A 12,854-nucleotide genomic window follows, 5' to 3' on the forward strand; every position below is an offset into this window, starting at 1 on the left:
AAACAATAATCACTTTCAGCAAAACTGTACTTCCTGTCCGCTTTCTAGGGCCCTTACTATTATCACCACTTTACCGCATTTGTATTTACTTTATACAGTATAAACCGTATACAAAGGCCATTGAATATTTAGCAATGTTTCAACAACAAAAATTGTAACCGAAAATACCCCCCCCTCCCCAAAAAAAAACTTTACGAAGTTCCTATTTTGGGTTCCATCGGCTGCCGAGTGCTCCGGGGAGCAGGCTGGTCCACTTTGTTCTCTCAAGGCTTTGGTCAGCCTCCCATTTAGCGAGAGTTTTTGCAAAGCAGCTTCAGGCTGGCCAACTTTCTGGCAATGGAAGTGGATTCGATTTTTATGACACAAGCGGAGTCGAATTGTTCAAAGTATGGCAGCACCCGCGTCCTCTTCACAGATTTTCAACCCACACTCTGACTGAATGCAAGCGAGCAATGTTTGCTGCGCCGGCCGCAGAGAAGGCGCTTGCTGCTTCAACCTCTTTTCAATTGATGACTTCTTGAAATCAAAGTGGGGATCGAAACAGCTCGGGGTGGACATGGTATAGATGCGATTTCAGCAAGTGATTTATGCAAACACCAGCCTTTCTGCGGCTGCTGTGTTGGGGGCGGGGAGGGGTTACTGGCAAAAAATAAACACACAACAAACATCTCCGTGATATTTCACTGTGAGCCGTGACACTACATCATTTTGTTTAAAAAAAAAAGTCAATCGAATCTAATTGTGCTTTCACATGATCAAATATAAAACTTTTAAATGTGTCAATACAATATTTAACCCAAATACCTTCGCTTGCAAATAAACGTCAGTCAGCAAACATGACAGTACCCTTCTCAAATATGCTGCACATTATAAAGTTGCTCTAATTGGGCTTTTTCCTCTTTATTCATTAACCTTTTTTAAAAAAAACATTGTGTTAGTAGGGGGTTTGCAGATAACTCGACAGTGCTTTACAAGCTGAAACTGTGGCCGGCTGTGACTTCTAACTGTTTGCGGGCCCCAGTTAATGCTGGTTACTGATAGGCGTGTTGTGGTGCGTCTACTCCCAGCCTAAGGTAATGCAATCGAGAGAGAGAAAGGCGACGCTGTCTCTTTAAATCCAGCCCATGTTAGCCTGTCACCGGGTTACTGTCTTTTTAATGAGCTCTCCAGGAGAGCTCTCTCCAATAACGACCTTTTGCTGACCTCGGCGATCGAGGACGCTTCTGACACTTCATCAGAGGGAAGAAAGAGAGAGAGAGACAGACAGAGAGAGAGAGAGAGAGAGAGACAAGAAAGGGGAAGCAAGATTCAGGTCCAAGGAAAGCCGCGTGTTTGGATAAATTTGCTTCCGAGCTCATCCGAAAGCAAGTCCAGAGACTGAGCCGCGGCTCTGCTCCCCTTAGACCCCCCCCACCCCCACCCAGGTCAGGACAAGAATCGGACTATCCCGACAGGAGCTGCTGCCCCCTCTCCCCAGGTCCCACCCTCTCCCTCTGCACAACTTGATGGCCTTGACCGAGCTTTATTGCACAGGGCAAATAAACTAACCCGGAGTGATAGAGAGAGAGAGCCTGAGATATACCCTCGGCTCGAACCCCCTCCCCAGCAAGAGGCACTTTCACCCAATACAGGAGGGGACGATCAGCTCCGAGGAAAGTCCAGGGCCGGAGCAGCTGCAGTCGGAGCAGGAAGAGGGGATTGTTTAACGGCAGTTTGGAGCAGAGTATTTGGGTGCTGGCTGGTTGAGCGTTCTGAAGGTAAGCTAGTGGCTTCCGCCCTCTCTCCGACTGAAGGCAGCAACCTCAAACTCCCCTCCCGACTTTCTCGCTCTCGAAGCTGTTGTTTCGCCGAACTCTCTCTCTCTCTCTGCCCTTCCCACAGGTACATTGCTGGGTTACCCGTCTCTTTCACTTTGAATATTGATCCACCAGCCCATGAAGTCAAGGAAAGTCTCTCTCTTCAACTCGTGCCCCACGGACACTACTTTTTGTTGATGACCTGTTCAATTTTATCAAACCACCCTCTTCCCCTCCCTCCCTCCCTCCCTGTGTCTTTCACTGACTCCTGACGGTGAGGAACTTGGGCAGCCCGAGAGGATCTCCCGATCCGGTAACTGGAGCCCAGGGAGATGAGTGGGGAAGACACCGGGGGGCCTCCTGAACCCCAACCCCAACACCCCCCCTCCCGGAATCAATGTTCAGTATATCAATGCACGGATACCGGCGGTTCCCGCCGCATTACTGGCGCTGTGTGGACTCTGCTAGTCCCTTATCCACTCGCCCGCCCCCGTGCACCGAGGACGGGCCATCACCGCCTGTGTGCCACTGGCAATGGGATTCGCCAGTTCCTGCTGAAACGGTGGCTGATCGGCCATAAAGCAGAAACACGCGTTAACCCTCTTCCACCGCCGCCGAATCCAGCAATTCGTTTTAAAACAGCACCCTGCAAACCAACGCCGCACTTTTTTTTTTTGGGTGGCGAATGAGTTCTGCTGTCCGAGTGGTGCTGTCTGATCGGAAGGACACAGCAGCCTTCACTGGCACGGCTTGGCCCATGCGGCGTTTCCCTGAGTTCACTTCAAGCTCTGACCTGCTCCCTCGTTATCCCACTTTCACTCGCCACCCCCCCCCCCCCCCCCCCCTCCTGCCTCTGCTGGTAACGATATTTAATTATTAACAAAAGGAGATCGGGGAAGAGCGCGATCTTCAGGGAGATAACCCTTTCCTGTTTCAATTTGTTCCATTCTATTAAAATTTTATTCGCTGACCGACAAGGTAATCTATACAGATGTGTACAACGTATCTCCAGGTGTTTCTCAGTATCTAGAAATGTGCTTTATGGTGCACAAAGTGTCGGGACAGCGAATACAAGTTCTACAATATTATATATAAAGTCCTGCCTTAAATGGGCAATAATCAGAGTTTTACAATGTTTTAAAAAAATACCAAGAGGAAATATTTTATTATATATAAATGTAAAATGTTATATACTTGTATAATATAAAATATTTGCAAAGAACTCGGCTCAAAGCTCTTGCTTCCCCTACATTTGTAGTTGTGAACAGTAAGGTGACCAGACTCCACTACAGGCAGAGCGGTTCAGAGTGATTGTTACAGGCTGTTTATGGCTGTAGTTTCTCGCCTTATAAAGACGCGCCCGTTTTATTGATTTCCCTGGAATGGGAAGTAACCGGCGTTGTTTGGAAGAGAGGGGACCGTTCTCCCAGTTCTAATAAGTGTAACAGCACCTTACAATACAGTAGTGTGTCCCTGCAAGTTATTGCAAGTTAATGACCTGGAGCAGCTCCTGTAGAGGCCACCTGATTTGCATGTTACAGTGCTTGGAGGTTAGGTAAACAGGGGTTAGTCTCCTAACCTTCAATAGTTGCTAGATAAAACCAGTTCCTCCAAAGAAATGCAAATATAGTCTATGAAAATAATATTTTTAAGGGGGTTTGTTTTAAATGAAGTAGATGTGTCTATTGGTGGGATTGCTTAATTATTGATGGGCCCAGAATAGTTTCAATGTTTCTTCTGCTCTTAGTTTAAATGATTGCTCATTTTCACTTCTGCTTGTTTTGTTATTTGAAAGTGTATTATTCCTGGTTTGAAGGTGTGTTTTGCTGCAGTTTTATTTTCTAACTTCTAGCAAAATACCTAAGCATTCAGTAATTTGCTGATTTCTAACATAGCCTACTCTTTCCCCTGTCTCTGTATCTATGTATTCATTACGTTTTAATCCATTTAAACCTGGAATCATATTCGGATCTTCCCAAGTTTTTTTTAATGTGTGGGTGCTTTTAGTTTAAATGATAGTCATTTTCACAATTCAAACACACAGCGTTCAATGTTTGCAGTTACCACCTTTTTAATATTTACAATACCTCAAGCCTGATCCACAGATTAGACTGTGAAAGTTGCATGGTTTTGAAGGTTACATATTATAAAGTGATTTAGTTCAATACTTTGTCTCTTTCAAATACACATTAGAGTAATTGTGAATAGTTAAGGTACATTATTTTAAACAGTAAATGTCGAAGCAGGATAGACACAACTGTTTATATTTACATATGCATGTCATGATTTATAATACATAATTTATAGCTGATGTATAGCTATGCAAGTAAATCTCTATCTATATGTATGTGTGTGTCCTTACCCACTATATCAAAGTTAGTTTTGCCATATACAACTTTTGCCAAATATGAAAAATTCTACCATTTTATATCTTATTATTAGTTTGTTTCTCAGGAGATTTCTTTCTTCATAAAGCAATCCAGAAATGTTTTGTTCAATGTTACTTAATTTAATCTTTGTAATAATGGTGATTGCAAACAGTAAGCAAAATATCAATGAATCTTTATGTATATTATACAGATGGGCATTAAAGAAAATGTTCGTGCAGACCCGCCATGATCATATACAGTGTATGTTTGTCCCGATATTTAGAGATTCAGACACATTTGCTTTCCAGTAGATGTCTGGACAATCAAACATCTGTTCATATGAAGATAGTGCTGAAGTTGATCTTTTGATGGAATCATTAAAAAATCCACAGTCGTTATATTGTAGTTCTAAACTGTTGACGTGCACAGATAAAACCTTTGCATCATAGATGTTGACTTCATGGGGGCAGTGAAGGGGAGGGGGGGTGTGGTCATGACCCCACAAAATAAAAGTCAGGGTTATATTCCACCCGAAGGGAAAGAGGTGAATTATGACTTTTTTTCCCCTCCCCTCTAATCATCAGGAAATGTCTACCTCCTAAAAGCCTTCAATTAAAGGGATTAGATATATGTCTTATAGTAAGACCAAATATCATAGCTACATGTTTGTATCTAAATGTGCATATATGTTAAGGCCGTTTTTTGTTGTATCTATGTGGGAGGTACATAGTTTATTTCTGGCTTCCTTTGTGACTCAGTCTATATTGATTTTATCTGAACATTTTTCTTCCAGGTTTTGGACGAGTTAGGCAATGTAAAGTTCTGCATCGATGCCAGTCAGCCTGATATAGGGAGCTGGCTCAAATATATCAGGTTTGGACGAAGCTATGATCACAACCTAGTCGCATGCCAGATAAATGATCAGGTATGTTGAAAATACTTGTTTGACTTTATCACTCGCGGTTTCAAAGGCCTGAGACTATTGCAAAGCTTTGAGGAGAACACAGGCTTAGTAACTGATAGCAAAGCTACTGTAGACCCTCATGCCCTGTTTGCTCTTGTGTTAAGTGGCATAAGGCTGATGTTAAACACAGATTACATGCATTTTTTTCTCACAGACTGGCAACTTTTTTTTTTGGTTGTTGTTCAATGTTGTCATCTCGTGTCCATTTGCTGTTTTGTGATTCCTATGTGAAGATACATAAATCCTTGAAACCACCCACCCTCCGCAGAAATGGCCCAGCTCAAGTCGCATGCAAATTGTCAGTGGAAGGAAACAATAGACATTAGCAAAACACTTAATAGCCAGAGCCAAGTTACAGAGCCCCGGATTTTAAAGGGAGATAAAACAATCGAAATTGAAATACTGAGAGTTTTGAGATTGTTTTAATAAAAAAATATATAGGCAAATCATGGTGAAGTGCCAAAACCCACTGGAAGGCCACTGCCCACGTTACTGGTTGCACCAAAGCTGCAAAGAATAAAAGAGAGCAAGAGGTAAATCAGGACATAGCGATTAGCGGAGGCTATACTTTGGTTTTAAAAATTTGAGGATTGTATTAGTCTGTGTTATATACTATCTAATTATTTAAGATGCATAACTATCGTTACAAATGCAATGTTATATGATGTCTGCAGAAAATGGGAACTAAAACATATAGATTATATTTTAAAGAACTCTGTATTGTTTTTAATTATCTTTCTCATCCTGAATGTACAGGAGACCTAATCACTCCCAGATATTTATCAGTAGTCCTGTCCACATATCATGTTTAAAACTGTTGGTCTGAATTTGGGTACTGCAAAGTGACAACATGCAGTTCAGCTCCAATAGCATCATGAAAGAGAACATCTCGCTATTCATGATGTCACTGCAGGGTGATTGCGCACAAAATGTCTGCTTACAGGCTCAACAAAGGATCATAATTTTAAAGTTGAGTAATTCAATGTAAGTTAGCATGGATGGTAGTGATGGGTGAGTGGGACTTGGTGCAGGATAGGATATGGGCATCAGAATTTTGGATGAGTTGAGGTTTGCAATTGGTGAAGGGTGGGAGACTGGACAGGAAAGCATTACAGTACTGGAGTCTGGAGATATCAAAGGCATGAATGAGGAATTCAGTGGCAGATGGCTGAGGTAGCGGTGGAATTGGGCGATGTTACAGTGGTGGAAGTAGGCAGTCTTTGTGATCGAGAGGATATGGGGGGGGTGGTGGGTAGGTGCGCAGAAGCTCAGCTCAGGATGAAATAGGAACTGAGGTTGTGAACACCCTGAGCCTGTGGTTGGGGGAGGGAGATGATGGTGGTGACGAGGGTGTGGAATTTGTGACAGGTGACGAGGATGATATTATGCTGGAGGAAATGATGACTCGTTCAAGCCTGGATGGTGTGAAAGCAGTCTGGCCACACAGAGGCAGTGGAAGGGTCGAAGGAGGTGGTGGAGAAGTAGAGCTGTGTGTCATCAGCATACATGTTGAAGCTGGCCCCATATCTGAGAATGATGACACCAAAGGGGCAGCATGTAGACAAGGAAGAGGAGGGAGGCTCAGGATGGATTGTTGTGAAATTCCTGAAGTGATGGTGAAGGGTTGGGAAAAGAAGTCATTGGTAGAGATGCTCTTGCTACAATTGGATAGTTTAAGAGTGGAACCGCAAGTCCCACCCAACTGGAATAATGCACCATGGTCATAGTCACGGAAAATGTAATTTGTGCCTTTGGTTGAGGGCTATGGCAGGGGAGATTAAAAAACTGATTGGAGAGATGCAAACGGAGTTACGGGTGAGATGGACATGGGTTTTGGAGGTATCAACACATTCTGGGAATTTGGAAAGGAAAGAAAGGTTGGAGATTGTGTGGTAGTTTGCAAGGGTTTTATGGGGCGAGGGTGAGTTTTTTTGAGGAAGGGGTGATGATGATGGTTTTGAAAGGGAGGAGTGACAGTACCCGAGAAAAGCAAATAATTTAGAATTGTCAGCTAGCATGGGGGCCAGGAAGGGAAATTGGGTTATCAGTAGTTATGTGGGGATGGGGTCGAAAGAGTGGTAGATCAGTCCCGTGGACAAGATGAGCTTAGATAGGGTATGGGATCATATGTGATGGGAAATAGAGAAACTAGACATGCTCTAAGAGGATGTAAAGAACACCAGTAACTGTACGAATTGATGATAAAACAGTCCATTAGTAAAAGATTATACTAAAATATCACTGACAAGATACACAAAACATTTTGCAATAAGTACATATAGTTCAAACAACTGACCACAATGCTGTTTTAAGAATTTAATTATAGGCTTGAGAATGCCCAGGAAGAGCAATTCGATGGAACTATTGATGAAGCAGAATTCTTTACATTTTTCTGCATTGGGTGGGAGATGTATTAAAAATTAGGCTAAAAATGACTAAACATGCAATTTCCATTTACCTGAGCCACTGACAAAATCTTTTTCCATCAAAGTCTATTTTTCTTTTTTGAGCGATCTGCTTGTTTTTATCTAATTAGTTCTCTTTTTAAACTGTTGATTCTATTTTATTACACTAATTTAATTACTGATGGCTCTGCTGGTAAATCAGCCTAAGTACACAGCGATGGTTGACCTGATGGATGGATGGATGAAACTGACCTGAAATTGATCACTGGAGAAAGGGGCAGGATCTGGGTTTAGGTATTAATATTGACCAAGGCTCAGCTTGGAGTTCCTGATGGTTCGCTATATTTTTTTCAGATACGAGTAGGTTATTACCCTTATCATTTGGATATTTCTCGAAATATTAATTTTGCTAAATAGTAGAATATGATTGCCAAACTCAGTGCATACAAATTACTTACAAGGTGAAATTGCATCATATGATACACAATTACATGGGCTAACAGCCATGTTAAAACAGTGGACAAAGGAATTTCATTCAAAAGTGTCAATGCATTTGTATGTTAATATCGCACAGTATGACTTCGCCCCTTTAAAGAGGGAGTCTCGCCATCGGGGCTCTCTTTAAAGAGGGAATTTTGCAATGATTCCTATTAATTATGACGAGATTTTATTCTCAGCAGTTAATTAATGAACAGAAGCTTTGAAATTACAATGTGTAAATAATAGCATAAGAATTATTTATAATTCTTTGCCTTAATCTGTTTGTGTTAAATTCCATTGTTTCATATTTTAATGAGATGTTAACCTGCTAATTCTAAGTGGGTTAATGTCTCTATTAAAAAATACCAGACAAAGGGATTTTATTTGAACTCCTTAAGCATTCTTATGCTAATATTTGCACACTGTAATTTCAAGGCCAGAGATCTCACAAACACGTACAGACACACAATACACACACACATTATGGCCTGGAATTTCCGCTCAGTTGCATTGGTTTTTTTTTTGAGCACAAATCGCCCGAAGTCAGCCAAACCAGCGCAAAAGATCACAAATTTTAAGCGCAATTTACATTCTGCGCAAATCGCGTTTCCGTGATCTTTTGCGTGATTTAAAAAAAGCATCCTGTTGGAAGCTGGCCCTGCCCACAAAACTGACCATGCCCTCAGATCGAATTAATCACCATTGTGCGTTTCCGCTAATTGTGCCCGTTTGTGGGCCTTGGAGGAGGCTCTTGAAATGAAGCTGTATTTTTGGGTGTAAGGACAGCTATAGACACTTTTTAAAAAGCTTTTAAATATTTTGTTAAACATTTATTTTTTATATTTTTCTATATAGCTAGCAAAAGGTTCTGCATAGTTTAAAAAAAAATCACTTTCAGTTATTTAAAATCGAGTTACTTACAGGTAGTGGACTGGGCATTCTAATTTAAAATGCTTATTTTTGGAGATAAACCCATTTTCAGTCATATTAATCAAGCTGCACCAGGTTACCACTCATAAATATATCAATGAATATTCTTTAAAGCAAAAACATTTACAAAAAATTATAATCTAAATGCCACCCGATTGCACTGATTAATGACAGAGTTTCAGCCGTGGTTCAGTGGGTAGCACTCTCGCCTCTGTGTCAGAAGGTTGTGAGTTCAAATCTTATTCCAGAGACTTGAGCATGACAATCTGATGCTCCAGTACAATACTGGGAGAGTGCTGCACTGTTGGAGGTGCTGTCTTTCAGATGAGAAGTTAAACCGAGGCACCGTCTGCTCTCTGAGGTGGATGTAAAAGATCCCGTGACACTATTTTGAAGAAGAGAAGGGGAGTTCTCCCTGGTATCTTGTCCAATATATATTCCTCAACCAACAGCACTAAAACAGAGTATCTGGTCATTATCACATTGCTGTATGTGGGAGCTTGCCGTGCGAAATTGGCTGCCGCACTTTCTACTTTACATCAGTAACTACACTTTAGAAGTACTTCATTGGCTGTAAAGCTCTTTGGGATGCCGTGAAAGACACTATATACCTATAAGTCTTTCTTTTCTTTTTTTATGTTCTGTGATATGCAAATGAGTTTTAGTGGAAACTTGAGGAAAAAATACACTTCTCAACACATAGCGCAATTTGTGCCCCGATCGCCAATTGGGCCCACAGTGGAAACGCTACACCTGAACCATGTATTGGAAGTTACCAATGACTACAAACCATCTAGAATCTGGTTCACCTCACCAAAACTTATATTATCATTTATAAAATGAATTTGTCTTTGTCCACTATTTTAGTAGACGTGTTAACACATTTAAAATAAACAGCTTAATGCCCAAGTTAAAACAGTGGCCAAAGGGATATCACAAATGCATTCAGAGTTGTCCATGTATATAGTCAAAATAATTTCCATGCTGTTATCTCTTCTGAGTATTTTTAAAGAGAGGATTAAACTTTGTCAATGTACAGAATAAAAATATAAGTTTTTGGAGCAATGATAATGTTTAAGGTTATAGTTCAGGCCCCTCTCCCTGAGAAGAGTGTCCCTTTTTCCTGCTTATAGGAAGAATAGAAAAACAGAATATTTTTTAAATGGTAAAAAACTATTAAATGTTGCTCTTCAGAGAGATTTGGGTGTCCAAGTACAAGAAACACAGAGAGTTAGCACGCAGATACAGCAAGCAATTAGGAAGGCAAATGACATTTTGGCTTTTATTGCTAGAGATTTGGAGTACAAAAGTAAGGAAGTCTTTCTGCAATTGTACAGGTTTCCAGGGAGACCACCCTGGAGTACTGTGCACAGTTATGGTCTCCTTATCTGAGGAAGGACATACTTGCCCTAGAGGCAGTACAACGACAGTTCACTAGATTGATCCCTGGGATGACAGGGTTGTCCTATGAGGAGAGAACATAAGAACATAAGAAATAAGAGCAGGAGTAGGCCATTTGGCCCCTCGAGCCTGCTCCGCCATTCAATAAGATCATGGCTGATCTGATCTTGGCCTCAACTCCACTTCCCCGCCCGCTCCCGATAACCCTTGACTCCCTTTATCGTTCAAAAATCTGTCTATCTCCACCTTTTTAAATATGTTCAATGACCCAGCCTCAACAGCTCTCTGGGGGAGAGAATTCCAAAGATTCATGACCCTCTGAGAGGACGCCTTAATCTATGCCCCCTAGTTCTAGATTCCCCCATGAGAAGAAACATCCTCTCTGTCAAGCCCCCTCAGAATCTTATACATTTCAATAAGATCACCTCTCATTCTTCTAAACTCCAATGAGTAGAGACCCAACCTGCTCAACCTTTCTTCATAAGAAAACCCTTCATCTTGCGAATCAACCTCGTGAACCTTCTCTGAACTGCCTCCAATGCAAGTATATCCCTCCTTAAATAAGGGGTCCAAAATTGTATGCAGTTATATGAGGACTTTAATTAGAAAATGTCTCAAAATGCTACGATCAAAGGCATGGTTCAATATGTAGGTCAGAGAGTGGTGAGAATGTGGAGCTCGCTACCATAAGGAGTGGTTGAGGCGATTAGCATAGTTGCATTTAAGCGAAAGCTAGAGGAGTACATGAGGGAGGAAGGAATAGAAGGCTATGTTCATGGTGCAAGATGAAGCAAGGTGGGAGGAGGCTTGTGTGGAGCACAAACACCGGACCTGTTGGGCCAAATGGCCTGTTTCTGTGTTATTAATTCTATGTTTACAGAAGGCATTTAGAGGTAAGAGAAAGGAAGTGAGGTGTAGGGGTTTAGTGAAAAAATAACGTTTTTGAAGCAATTTCTGCCACTGCATCATAATTGGATTGAGCAGATTAGGCCTATACTCTCTGGAGTTTAGAAGAATGAGAGGTGATCTCATTGAAAGATGTAAGATTCTGAGGGGGGTTGACTGGGTAGATGCTGAGAGGTTGTTTCCCCTGCCTGGAGATTCTAAGACTAGGGGGTATAGTCTGAGGATAAGGGGTCGGCCTTATAAGACTGAGATGAGGAGGAATTTCTTCACTCAGGGGGTTGTGAATCTTTGGAATTTTCTGCCCCAAATTGCTGTGGATATTCATTCGTTGAGTATATTCAAGGCTGAGATAGAAAGATTTTTGGAATGAAGGGATATGGGGATAGGACTGTAAAGTGGAGCTGAGGTCGAAGATCAGCCATGATCTTATCGAATGGAGGAGTAGGCTCGAGGGACTGTATGGCCTACTCCTGCTCCTATTTTTTATGTTCTCATTATTTTTAAAGTGTGATAGAACCTCCCCTCAGGGAATTATTTTCATAGTTCTTTATTAACAGTTCTTTAAATGATACCTGACTCTTTCTGCAATTCTTTTTCAGCAATTCAATAGTTGCGAATGTTTTGTGATTTTTAAAAATGTTTTTGTTTTTTTGCCATTTTTTTTTTTGCGTTTTCCCCCTCCTAAGGCCTCTCTCGCAGCGTTATCGGCCTCAGAGTAAAGTTGCAGAAAATTTGTGGTTTGCGCGCGAATCCTCATGCAATGCCGATTTTTACTGCTGCGCAGATTGAAGCCTGAATTTTAGACCTCGTAGCAGTAGTGAAGCAAACGTGGTATTTTTGGTGAAAAAAAATACCGTTTTCGTCAGAAACTGAATTTCTAGCCCTCTTAATGCTTTTATTGACACAAAGCTAACACTGAGTCTAGCCAGACTGCTCTGCAGACAGCACTGCTGCACTTTTGCATTGTTTACACTGTTATCTTATGTTCTTTGGGTGGGATGGGGAGGTGGCTCAGAAAATAGCTATTCACACCTCTCTGACATTTTGCTAATGAAATGCACCTGATAATTGTTAACATACAAAAAAAATACTTTCAGGAATAACATCACAGCAAGCAGAACTCAGCAGTGTCCAGAGTGCCTCTACTACTCCATCACAACTGGAAAAACAAAGGGTTTCATTAGCCAAACTAGAAGGTAGTCGCAAGTTCAGTATTACACCAATATAGATGTAAAGAAATTACCAGGTGGTTTGCTTGAAAAAGGAATAGTCAAGGATCATATTAATTAATGGTTATTTGGCTAAGCATTTGGATGATAGAATGAAATATGATCATTTCATTGGCCGTAGCTATGGGATTAGTGGGTCATACTTCAGAAGATTCAGCTGCCACCACTGTGCCTTTAGCTTTAGGGCAGTTGTTACACTTCCATTTGCCTGTCGGAGATCAAGTCCTTGATGACTCAAAATTTCTTGCACCTCAAAGTTCACAAAACTGAAGCCTTCCTGTTTGGCTCATCAATTTTCCTGGCTACTTGCTTGGGCAGAACTGCATGGTGCATAACAGTCCTGAGCTGAGGTTTAAATCCCACATTTGGTCTCT

The 12,854-nt window shown here is 41.4% G+C and overlaps 1 protein-coding gene across 3 annotated transcripts in view; it reads left to right on the forward strand.

The window, feature by feature from the left end:
- mecom (MDS1 and EVI1 complex locus) overlaps positions 1-12,854 on the forward strand; it is a 462,101-nt gene that overhangs the window by 345,021 nt on the left and 104,226 nt on the right. For all 3 annotated transcript variants that reach the window (XM_070882495.1, XM_070882492.1, XM_070882493.1), the window contains exon 2: positions 4,959-5,090. The gene's annotated coding sequence lies outside the window, so the exon portion shown is untranslated. The remainder of the gene's footprint in view (positions 1-4,958; positions 5,091-12,854) is intronic.

The sequence above is a fragment of the Pristiophorus japonicus genome, chromosome 6 (assembly GCF_044704955.1).
Source record: "Pristiophorus japonicus isolate sPriJap1 chromosome 6, sPriJap1.hap1, whole genome shotgun sequence".
NCBI lineage: Eukaryota > Metazoa > Chordata > Chondrichthyes > Pristiophoridae > Pristiophorus > Pristiophorus japonicus.